The sequence below is a fragment of the Martes martes genome (genome assembly GCF_963455335.1).
Source record: "Martes martes genome assembly, chromosome: 1".
NCBI lineage: Eukaryota > Metazoa > Chordata > Mammalia > Carnivora > Mustelidae > Martes > Martes martes.
Window position 1 is genome coordinate 146608544 of NC_137888.1, and position 12813 is coordinate 146621356.

Consider the following 12813-nt stretch of genomic DNA (forward strand, 5'->3'; position numbering starts at 1 on the left):
CCTGGGGGCATCACTCTTCCGGAAGCCAAGTTATCCGATGGTGGCTTAGTGAACGTGAAACCTGAGTGTGAACTTCTTGTGATACCAGCCACTCCTGGGCAGAGGGTGGGAGGCCCTGCCAGTGGGCCACCTCTGCTCCTACCTGTTCGTACTTCTGTGGTTCATCAGCCTTCATCGAGGGACCCATTCTTCCACAAAGGGTTGATTCTCCTGTGGGCCTGGCGCTTGTCCTGGGATTTCTACCCTTCTGCTCACTCCATCATGAGCTGATTCCTGGCTTACTCTCAAGACATCCTTAATGTCTTCCTTTCCACACTTGTGGCTCTGTTAGTCACCATGCAGGTGGAATCTTGGTTTTGACTGGACTTGAGAGTGGGCAGGAAGCGGGGCTCAAAGTTGACTCAGGCGGTAATCTGGGTGACAGGCTGGTGGGTGGCACAATCTGGATCCGCGTAATGATAGTCACCGTTTGTCAGAGTGCTGGGCTACAGATGAGAGAATCATTAGCTCATTTAATCTTCCAAAGTACCTACAATGAACATATGTGTATATTTCCCAATTGGCTGAATGGCAACTTTGATAAATTTACTTGGCTTGTCTCATTATTTAGTTTTAATTGACCAGTTTTCATTTTGTGCTCATAACAACATTTACACAGAGACTTCACGGTGTCCTTGCTCCCACTTCCTCTGCTGCTCCTGGGGCCTAAGGGTAGAGAGAAGGGAAACAGAGGGAGAGAAAGAAGTATAATATATTCTTTAATAAGGAGAATTTTTATGAGCATATTCTTTACTCATGTTTTCTTATTCATAAGGATAACATATTTATAAGTCTTTATAATAAAGAACACAGTCCTAGGAATGCATTCTCTTTATGCTCCCACCCTGACGAGCCTGCCTCTCTTCTGTCCCCTTTCTCCCTGTCAACCTCCCCCACCACTCTGTCCTGGTACCTCGGTCTCCAGCTGTGGCAGCAGAGAGCTGGGGAATATTGAACAATAGTTGTTTGAACTATTGTTCAACAATAGTTGAACTATTGTTCAATATTCCATAAACTCCTGTTATGGAACCAAGATGAACTGATCAATGAAAACAGAATACTTCAAAGGATCTAACAATATAGCGGATTGCTCATTTGATGATGGACTGGGTCTCAGTGTTTTGGGTGACCTGGTCATTTGGCTTGGCTTTTGGTTTAACTCTCCAGATGAAGTGACCAGGAGGCATTTCCCAAATGAGGAAGCAGAGGCTGGAGAAGCAATAACAAGGGTTAGATCCACAATTTAAAAAGGCTTGTTTGGGGGCACCTGGGTGGCTCAGTCAGTTAAGAGTCTGACTCTTGATTTTGGCTCAGGTCATGATATCAGGATCATGAGATGGAGCCCCGCATTAGGCTCCGAGCTCAGTGTGGGGTCTGCTTAGATTCTCTCTCCCTCTGCCCCTCCCCTTTCTCTAAAATTACATAAATCTAGGGGCACCTGGGTGGCTCAGTGGGTTAAAGCCTCTGCCTTCAACTCAGGTCGTGGTTCGAGGGTCCTGGGATCGAGCCCCGCATCGGGCTCTCTGCTCAGCAGGGAGCCTGCTTCCCTTCCTCTCTCTCTGCCTGCCTCTCTGCCTACTTGTGATCTCTGTCAAATAAATAAAATCTTTAAAAAAATAAAATAAAATAAGGGCTTTTTGAAGGTGATTTGGTGTCTTTGTGCCATTCAGCAGGACAAGAGCACAGAAGAGAGGACAGGATAAAACCCCAGATGGTTTCCCTGTGTCTCTAAAGAGCTGTATTGGGTGGGAATTGATTTTCAAGTGTCAAAAATGCAAATGCTTAAAAAGGCTAGGAAAAGTGAGGAAAGAATTGGCAGGATAAAGGAATTAGAAAAATCTAATTTACTGTAAACAAACAAACCAACCAACCCAAAACAGTGCAAAGTTTGATGCTACATGGCCCCATCACTTGGTGCTAATAGTAGGGACAGGTGGGGATTGTAGTGAACCCAAGAGGGAGCTTCCATCAGTGTTACAGATCCTTTGATTTTTCCAAAAGAGCTTGAAATCCTGATTTTGATATCAGATCTCCCAAGTTGTAAGTGTAACTTTGAATTACTGTATGACACCATGCAGTCTGAGCAAATCTGGAGGCTGGATCTGGTCTATAAATTTGCAGCCACGAAGGTGAGCCATCACCAAACTTGGAAGCTGAGTCAAAACCATGGATTCCATGTGGCTGTGGGCATCTGTAAATTCTGATTATGATGAAGAAGTCAAGAAATGATCTCAATGCTTCCAAGAACAACCTTTTACCACCAAAGGAAATCAGTTTCAAATGTATCACCTGGTACCTGTCGTGAAGCATTTAAAAAGCCGACTTTGAAGACAGAAATCTGGTGCTGAATCCCAGCCCCACCACCTAGCAGACATGCAACCTTGAGCAACTCAATTAACCTCTTGGTGCCTTTATTTCCTATCTGAATTCCTGTGAGGCTTCAATGTAGTAAGATATGAAAATCTAGATAAGCGGCAGATAGGAGGCTCTCAAGAAACGGTACTTGCTAAAATAGCCAGAGTGATGATTATCACGAATAATCATGATAATTATTGTCAGTACGTATATTTATAAACCTCCAAGAAAGCTCTAATGGAAATTGGCTGCTCAAAGTTCTTTTCGTGGGTGATTTTTCCATGAGGTTGGCGAGGCACTTGGATGTTTCTTTCTCATTTCGTTTACATAGGAAGTCACAAAGCTTAGCACCTTTTTGTGATTCTATCAGAAAAGCATTTGGGCAACTCAAATAATCCAATCAAACCCAAACGAGGTGGGAATTTCTGACACTTGACTTACAAAGCATAAGGCATCTCCAAATACTTCTCTCTGCTGGCCATTAAGGGAGGCTGTCTATTGGTAGGATTCACACAGAATTCAGGTCCTTTCTCATGCACAGGCTCCTTCATTCTGTTCTCCACTCCTTCCGCACTGCCTGCACTGCCCATCTCTTACTGTGCTCTTCAGCTCAGCCCAGGCTGAAATCACTGCACTTCATGAGCCAAGTGGTTGTCCCTTCCATAGTTCCCCCAGGACCTGCATGCGCTCACGTGCGCACACACACACACACACACACCTTTCCCCAACACTCAGTACCAGAGCTTAAGCTTTAACCCTCTATGGGAGTGGGGGAGAGTATATGTGGGAAACAGGGACCATTATGTTTTGAATGAGTGAGAAAGGCTCTCAATGCAATCCCGAGTTGCCCCAGGTCATGCTAACAGAGAAATCTGACCTGCCTCACAGTGTAACCAACACCCAGGAATGTGGGGCTTGGGCTTCCAGGACAGTTGATGGCAAATGTCCAGGACTCCTAACATCATCTCTGACTCACTCCCCACTGCTACCTGCACCAGCTTCTGACTTTCAGGTTTGGTGTCCTGATTCTAGCCCCAGCTTAGACCTGATGTGACAGATGTTACTTCTCCTGATGAGCTTTGGGCCCTCGTAGCAGATGCTGTGGGGGCCCCACCTTGAACATTCCCTTGCACATGGACCCCATGATGTCCAGTTTCCAGCAGCTGCAACTTGCTGCCTGAAGAAGGACTCTCTGGCTACTTAAGCCCACTGAGCTGGCACCAGGTGCAAGTCGTTCTGGGGGGTTAAGCCTCACCCCTCAGCAACGTTCAATCAATGATAGATGGGAGTTGGGGTGAATAAATACTCCAACTTCCTTGCCCCCTGCAGGAGAGACAACTCCGAAGTGTGTTCTACCTATGTCCCAGGGGTCCTGGGTGGGGCTGAACTCCAAATGCTAACATGGGTAACCGACCTGTTAGAGCACCTAGTATTGCTCTCATCCCCTTTTCAACACATTCCCTGCCCTCATACTGATGTTTTCTAGGCTGGCCTCCCAAATAAGCTTGACCCAGGGTCTGCTTCTAGGGTAGCCCAATCTAAGACAGTTTTCTTCCTTATCCTACAAAGTAAGATAAAACTCACTAACCACCTGATTGTGTCAGACATGAGAGTTACTTCACCTTAGCTTCCTGAAATGGGCGCCATTTTTACTCCCACTAGACAGATAAGAAAATGGAGACCACAGGGCCAGCAAGGGGCAAAGCCAGGATTTGAACTCATATCTTTCTGGTTCCCAAAGTTCTGCTTGCTCCATCCCATGATGCTCACCTGGTTCCTTTCATCCTGGATCTCTTTCCTGCCTAATCAAGCCTTGGCTACAAGGACAGAAGTGGGCATGACTGACCAGTTACTGTGACACTAATTATCACCACAAGTAAAAGAGCAGGAAATTGTAATTCAGGAACTGAGTGTACCAAGACAGCTGGCTTCAGCCCACAGAGGCAGGCAGCATTATTATTTTAAGAATCCTCCCGGGCACAGAAGAGCAGCCTTTGTGTCTGTGGAGGTTGGTACAGGGATGGTGGTGCCCTCCCCATCAACGGGCTGTGTAGGAAGACCGACAGAAAATGGAAAAACCCAGCTTGGACCCTTTCTGGTCTGCTACTGCTTATAAGAAAAAAAGGATGAATGATCTGGAGACCTGGCTTCTAAATCTCAACTGTCTGTGTGAGTTTTGGCTTCTTGCTTCCCCACACTGGACCTCATTTCTTGGGTTGCATGTATTGGATGTCTGAGTCCCATCAACTGCTGCAGACCGAGTGAATTTCAAGTGTTGGATGCTTCATTTGGATGTTTTACCACAAAGTTTGGCCTATGGCTCACGCCAGATCCAACTTCATCTTTGGATAGGTAAATAAGACGATCATCATGTCCCATCTGGGGCTCAAAGGAAACATTTGCCCAAAAATAGATTTCTACTATGTGTTTGTTCCGGCCTGAAATTCTAGAAAAGATGGAAATCTCTTCATGCCTGCATTCAAATAACCAACAGTACTTTAGAGCACACCTGTGTTCTAGGTCCCGAGCTTGGCCCCGTGGGTTCAAAAATAGATAACACCAGGCTGTAACCCCAAGGATCAGGAAATACTGGAAAACGACGAGCAGGAATGAGTGTGAAGGAAAACAACCTGGATTCTCTCTGCTTCCCCTGAGAAATGGCCTCAGTGAGTTCCCCTCTAGTGGGGAATCAACTATAGCAGCGCTGTCAAGGAAGGTCAACTCGATCTGGACCAGGGGCAATTGCTTCTAGTATGGCAGAGGGGAGGAGGTCTCCCAAGAGAATGAGGAAAGGCTTCATAGAGGAGATTGTGTTTGAGTGGAGCCTTGAAAGGGGTGCAGGACTTCAGCAGCTGGAGATGGGAAGAGGATGTTTCAGGCAAAGCAAATGTATGCAAAGTCCCCCAGCGTGATCCAGGGTGCAAATTGTTTCAGTTGGATGCCACAAAGGCTGTCAGAAAAGAAAAGGATAAGGGGAAGGAAGACTTAAATAGACTACTCGATCATATGAGAAAGCTTCTGAATTCAGACCAAGGAGTGGGAGATTTGGTAAGGAGTTGATAGATGAGCCCTACCAGTTAGGGTTCTGAGTTACAAGCCACAGGAATCAATTCCAACTAACTTTAGCAAAGAGAAGACTTTATTAGAAGAATACAATAAAGCTCCTAGAATTAAAGGAAAAGCTGACCAACCAGACCTCGGAAAATCCAGGGACCAGGAAATCTAGAAGGAAATAGTGATAAGGAGTCATGAACAGTGGAATTGTTCTTAACAAATAGTCCTCAAAGCTCAGTGACTTACAACCAGAAACCTTTTGTTTGTCTTGTTCGTGGGCCTGAGGGTTGGCAGCGTTGGCTCTATTTCAGCCTACAGGAAAGTTCAGGTGTGCAATACATTGTCTCTTCATTCTCCTTGGACCAGTGGCTACCTGAGGCTTAGCTTTTCATAACAGGGAGTAGAAGAGCAAGTCAAACCACCGAAGAACATTTAAGGTCCCCTGCTCCCGTCCAGCAATGCTGAGTAATATTTCCTTGGCCAGAGCAAGTCCCATGGAGAAAGAGAAGGAAAAATAAGAAGGGGAATCTATAATGGGTGTGTAAATGAGTGTGTGTGTGTGTGTGTGTGTGTGTTTTAGGGGGGTGGACAAGATGATATAACTAGTAAATAGGGGCAGTCTGCCAGTAGGATAATAACACTGGAGGCTCAAAATTTCTGCTTCCCTCAGAAACTCAGTGAATCCAGCATTTTCCCACTTCTGGCCACACGTCTCCCTCTGACAATGGACGACGGATGCAGGACACCCTGGGGGTGTTAATGTAACCCTTAACCTCACAGTGTGGGAACCCCTTGGGAGGTTTTTACACATTCTTACTCAGACTCAGATGAGGAAACTGACTCCCCAGGAAACTGACTCTTCTTGAGTGATGAACTGAACTCTGTGGCCTCCCAAGACTGACCTCCCAGTACTGACCTTTAGGGATCCCGAAAGATGAAGCTACTTATCTCAGAAGCTCAGGGGGTGAGAGAGAGAGGAGCACTCACCTTCTTGTCACCCCTCAGGCTGGGAGCAAAGCTTCTGGAGGTTGTCCCTGAAACCACGCCTCGCCCCAACTCTTCGAACCTGGGTTTCTGGGACATCTGGCCATGACATCTCAGTACGTGTTGTGCCTCTGGCTGGTCTCTAGTTCAAAGCTAAAACTTTTCACTCCAACTGGTGATTTTCCTCTCTTGGCCAGGCTGAGGCCCCTGTTTCTATAAGCAGAGCCCTGGTTGCTAGGTGACATCCTGGCTCCTAGTTCTGGAGGCTGCCGAGGCAGAAATGAACTGAAGAGATTTGAAGCTTGCACTTTGAAGACAGAATATGAAACCTAAAAGAGGAGATACGACCCTAACTTAATTGGAGGGTTATATAACCACCAGCCATGGTTCTAGTGTCCTCCCCACAACCCTGCCGGGACCAGTGGGATATATTTAAATGTATTTTTTCAAAATAGGTAGAAAAGTAGGAAGTTGAACTGATAAATATAGCTGGCTCTTTTGATTGGGAGAGGAAACTTCTAATTACATCGCTTTTCTAAGCTCCATCAATCAGATCTACACCTTCATTAGCCTCTGAATCATTAGTGGAACTTATAAAAACAATTAGATCTGCAGAGAACTGCAGCCATCAGCATTTCTGACAGCTGCATCGGGGATTTAAACTTTTCATTAAAATTGGATGGAGCCTCTTGCAAATCAATAAGGAACAGATGAGCATTCCAAGTGAAAAATGAGCAAAGAACGTGAATAGATAATTTGCCAAAGAAGCACGAGTGGCCAGTAAACAAATGAAAAAATTTCCAAACTCAATAGCAACTGCAAAAATACATTAAAACAGTCATGATAAAGCATTTTTAGTCTATTAAACGACAAGTATTCTTTAAGTGGTTCTATACGGGATGATATACAGTAAATGTGTTATTTTGACACACTATTGGTCAAAATGCAGTTAAAGAAGACCTTTCTGGAAAGCAGTTTGGCCACATATTGAAAGTCTTAAACATAGACGCAACTTCCGGCCACGCTATGCGGTATCCTTATTCACGAAGATGTTCACACATTAGTTAGAAAATGGGAGAAATCTGAAAAAATATGTATCCAACAGAGCAAGAAGAAATCATTTAATTACACACAAACATATTCTCAAGATGGTGAAAGGAAAAAAAAGCAAGTTCTAAAGTTGGATACGCTTCCTGGGTTTCCTTTTGTAAGATGAAAAGGAAAAATTGTTTATGCTTGAATGCCAGTAGCTGGGGGTTCCCAAACTTTCTTGATTCATGGAACTGTTGGTGCCTCAGGAATTTTTTTTTTTTTATGACTTTATTTATTTGTCAGAGAGAGAGCATGCGCGCAAAAGCAGGGGGAGCAGCAGGCAGAGGGAGAAACAGGATCCCTGCTGAGCAAGGAGCCCGATCCCTGGACCCTGAGATCATGAACTGAGCCAAAGGCAGACGCTTCAATGACTGAGCCACCCAGGCGCCCCATTGTGCCTCAGGAATTCTTTTATGGAGCCCCTGGACACTGTCCCCCACCGAATAAAAATCTGACAGTTTGATGAATTAAGTAGTTGGGTTCAAACAGTTGAACAGTGGTAGTTCATACGATGTATGACAGACATTGCTAGGTTTCCATCAGAAACTTAAAACACCTGCTGGCAGCCCTGTGAGTTTCCTTCTGCACCCTGAGGGTTCTTCAGCACACACTTTGGGACTGAAGCAGCTCTATAGTTGAAGGCTACCCATGTGGTTAAGTCCTGGAACCCGGGCTGCCTGTGTTTGAACATGGGCTCCCCCACTTGCTAATGAGAGGCCCTGTGCAGATCAACTTTCCTGGGCCTTAGTTTCCTCCTCTGTTAGGTGTAGATAACACAAGTACCTTCCTCTCAGGGTTCTTGCGAGCTCTGTGAAACGCTGGGTGCCTGGCTCTTGGCAAGAACTTAGTAAATATCAGGCCCCTTGAACCCTCACAGGGGACGGTAGGTGACTTGGACTTTTTTCTTTTCTTTTCTTTTAAGATTTTATTTATTTATTTGACAGAGAGAGAGAGCGAGCAGGAGAGCACAGCAGGGGAAGTGGCAGAGGGAGAAGCAAGGTCCTGGCTGAGCAGGGAGGCCAATGTGGGGCTTGATCCCAGGACCCTGGGATCATGACCTGAGCTGAAGGCAGACGCTTAACCAACTGAGCCACCCAGGCCCCCTGGACTTCTTTCTTTATATTGTTTTTGCATTTCCAAAATGTCACACAATAAGCATGTATTACTTTCATAATAAATAAACTTCTTTCTTTATTTTTAAACCAGAGAACGTAGCGTCGTCAGCTCGCCCTGCCCTGAGCTCTGGGCATGGGCAGGAAAGAGGGTGGGACAGGTCACAAGGCTGCAGGCATTCAAGACATTTCCCCTTCTGCAGACGAGCGGTGCCTTGGTCATTATGCATCAAGAATAGTAATGACAGGGGTGCCTGGGTGGCTCAGTGGGTTAAAGCCTCTGCCTTTGGCTCAGGTCATGATCTCAGGGTCCTGGGATAGAGCCCCACATCGGGCTCTCTGCTCAGCAGGGAGCCTGCTTCCTCCTCTTTCTCTGCCTGCCTCTCTGCCTACTTGTGATCTCTGTCTGTCAAAAAAATAAATAAAATCTTAAAAAAAAAAAAAAGAATAGTAACGACAGACCTGTGCCCCTGAGACAAATAATACATTCTATGTTAATAATAGTGAAAAAAAGAAAAGAATATTCATGAATCATTGAACAGTACATCAAAAAATAATGATGTACTATATGTTGGCTAACTGAACATAATAAGAAAACTTGGAAAATTTAAAAAAAAACAATGTAGGAAAAGGAAAAAGTAAATAAAAATTAAAAAAAAAAAAGAATGCCCCTTGGGAATCTTATTTACTATAAAATGGTAGACGGCATAGATGTCTCCCCAACCCCAGGTGTCTTGGCATTTGCTTCTGCTCCAGCTGTCCCCTCGGAAGTGCCCTCGTCCCTTCTTTGCCTGGCTAGTTCCCACATCCCGATCCAGACTTGTTCTTCCTGCTCAGTCCTGGGTGAGCTAGGAGGCCATCCTCTGATGACCTCTACTTTATTGAAATTTTCCTTGTCTGGGTCCACTTGCTGCAACCTCCCTCCCCTTGCCCCACCACTGCCTGCTTCCTTGAGGCAAGAGCTGCATGAGTTTCATCTGCTTGGCATTCAGTGGGTGTTTCATAAATGCTTGAATTTGAACATCTCCTTTGTGGAAGAGGGGAGGAATTTACATTTGTTATTATCACATCCCTTGGGAACAAGTTTACTCTCAGTATACCCAAATTCTATTAGAAGGTTATGGGTCCTGCTACCGGGTTGTGTGTGGAGCGGACTGCCCCCTGGGGGTATGTATGTGGGGGGCACCTTGTGGGGTCATTGTGGCAGTCAAGCCTTCAGCGTGGGCCTGGAGAAGCACTATTTCTGAGAGTGACCAGCTAGCTAGAAGGGGCTGAGCGCTGGGACATGAGGCTTCATGTCCACTCACGGGCTGTGCGCAGCACATTGCCAACCGCTCACTCAGCAAACGGTGATGGGGCATCTACCGCAGACACCGCCTGATACCAAGAACTAGAAGATCGGCAGGTGGGATGTGAATCTTGACAGGGAGACACACACACCAGCAACTCTAAGACATCAGGCCACGGCTGCTGGGACAGAGGCATGAACGAAGCCCGCTGGGGACTATGGCAAGTGATGGGGGTGGGGGGAGCGTCTAGAGGAAGGAGGGGACTAGTTTGGTAAGAAAGATAGCAGACAGTCTTCCACGTGGAGTGGGAGAGAAGGGGAAGAGGAAGGCAAGGGGTCCCGGGGTCTGAGAAGAGCAGGAACAAAGTTGGGAGTTCGAGGCATGTTGAGGAGGGAGGGTCCCAGTGCAGTAACAGAGCAGCTTCTGCCTGGTGTTCCCCCATGTCACCCCCTACTCTGGAGGCGTGTCCACGAAAGAAAGATGGCCCCAGGCTTACTCAGTGCTCACTGCTCTGCTGAATCCTGGGCAATGGGCAGGGGCTTCCAAAAGTGGAATCCTGTGAGCTAGATTCCAAAGGGAGGGAAAGGGCAAAGTGTTGACATATGGGAGACACAGTCCAGAAGACCCTAATCCAGAAGCACTTCCTGGAGGTCCTGAGACGAGCCTCCAGGGACAGGCTAGCAGGGACATGGGATCTTTACTTCCCATCCCCCTCCCAGCACAGACAAATAGGACCCTTTGTCAAGTGTCTCACAGAAAGAAAAATGGCCTTCCCCACTGCTCCTTCCTCCCCATCCCACAACAACCGCCCCCAGCAGAGCAGCCTCCAAAAAAGTAGTTACGTTTAATTATACACAATGAAATCTTCCCAGTTTGTATGGAACGGAGATTAGGGGGATAAGGAATCGGAGTACCTCTTGTGTACTTCTTAACCTTTAAATTAACTTTTTCATTATTTCAATATATAATAGATATTTATTACAAAAAATTAGGAAAATGCCAACACATAAACATGAAAAAATTAAAACACTGCATTTCTACCACTTACAGATTACTGATGTACTGATGTACAGTGTGTACTCTTTGTGGGGGATTAAATTACTGGTCCCAATTCTCCACTACCCTGTAGTAGTATTAAATGTCCACACCTTGTCATGGCCTCATAGCAGGTGGCCTAAATTACCCTGCCTTTTGATTTCAGATCTTGCTTTGGCCAGTGGGGTGAGAGCAGACTGATGCAGTCAGTGCCTTGAGGTTTGCTCATGGGGCAGGGTTTTCCAATTTATACTCTTGCCTTTCACCAAGAGAAGCATGTGCCTCGAGTAAGCGTGGGTCTGAGGAGGAGAGGAAACACATGGCATAGCCCCAGCCTCAGCCCGAAGTCCCACCAAGTCCAACCCACATAATTCCAGATGACTTGCAAATGAAAGAATAAGGAATAAATGAGGATTATAGCACACCACTGAGATGTTCGGGTTATTTCGTGCATTATTGTGGCAACTAATGACCCATACTCTCTGCAAGACCTTTTTCTACACATAGTTTTTAATCAAAATGAGATCATACTGTACAGTTTTGTAGGCCACTTATTTTTATTCTTATACTTAGATAAATGTTTATTTTTTTAAAAGATTTTATTTATTTATTTGTTAGAGAGAGAGAGAGAGAGAGCGCGCACAGGCAGACAGAATGGCAGGCAAAGGCAGAGGGAGAAGCAGGCTCCCTGTTGAGCAAGGAGCAGGATGTGGGACTCGATCTCAGGATGCTGGGATCATGACCTGAGCCGAAGGCAGCAGCTTAACCAACTGAGCCACCCAGGCGTCCCAATAAATGTTTATTTTATCTAACATTCAAACCACACCCCAATTTCTCCAATTGACAAAGAAAATACCCTTTACAGCTGGTATACCCAAACCAGTTTCAAATCAAGGCTCTGACATTGCATCTGGTATGTACGTAAATCTCTTTTAACCTCTCGCAGTCCCCTTTGGGATGACAGTGGCATGTGGAAGTTGATTTTGGCTAGAGAACACCATAGGTGATGCCATGTGCTTCAGACAGCTTTGGGAGACCTTAATGCCTGGACGACTCTTTTGGCACACTCTCACATACCAGATAAGTCAAAGCCAAGGCTAAGGCCTGACTGATTGCATCAGTAAAGGTACGAGCCCGTTTAGATTTAGACAGGATGGCTCACCCAGGCAGTGAAAGGAAGTATGCTGAAGGTGCAAGTTTGCCGTGATCCTTGTCCACATAGCAAAAGGGATGACGCTGAAATCACAGGGGCAGGTGACCGTGTGGTAGGTGGACCAGCCAAGTGAAGACTGAAGTTGAGCAGGGGAACAAGCTGCACCCATGTTTGGGGGCAGAGGGCAGCAGGGGTGGACCAGAACCCCCATTCCTTAGCAGAATCTGGGAGGTGAGGAGAGACTCGCACGACAGCCTCCCAGGGGAGATGGGGAGGCCAGTGGGAGATAGCCTCATGGCCGCTCCCTACAAGTCTCGCATCCTGTGTTCTGAAATCACAGGACGTTCTGCCAAGACCAGATTGGCTGCCGCTCAAGCCTTTGCTTGTGTGGGTACATTCAAGGTCACCGTGACTCTCTGCAAAGCTGTCTTCCTACACCTTCCTGAACAATCCTAAGGTTGCCTGTTGAGTGAAGGTGATGAAGGTCTGAATCCCCCACTAAAACGCTCTGTGTGATGATCCTATGCTACTTCTCGAATGCTCAGTTGCCTGTCAACCTTTCGCCTGAGGATGGCAGCAGCAAGGAGCAAAGCTTGTCCAATTGTGATAGTGTTGGTAAAGCAATGATCTGCCCTTTCTTCTGCATCTGTTGGCTGGCATTCTTCTGGGAAGTGAGATTTCCTTCTGCCCTGGGGCTCTC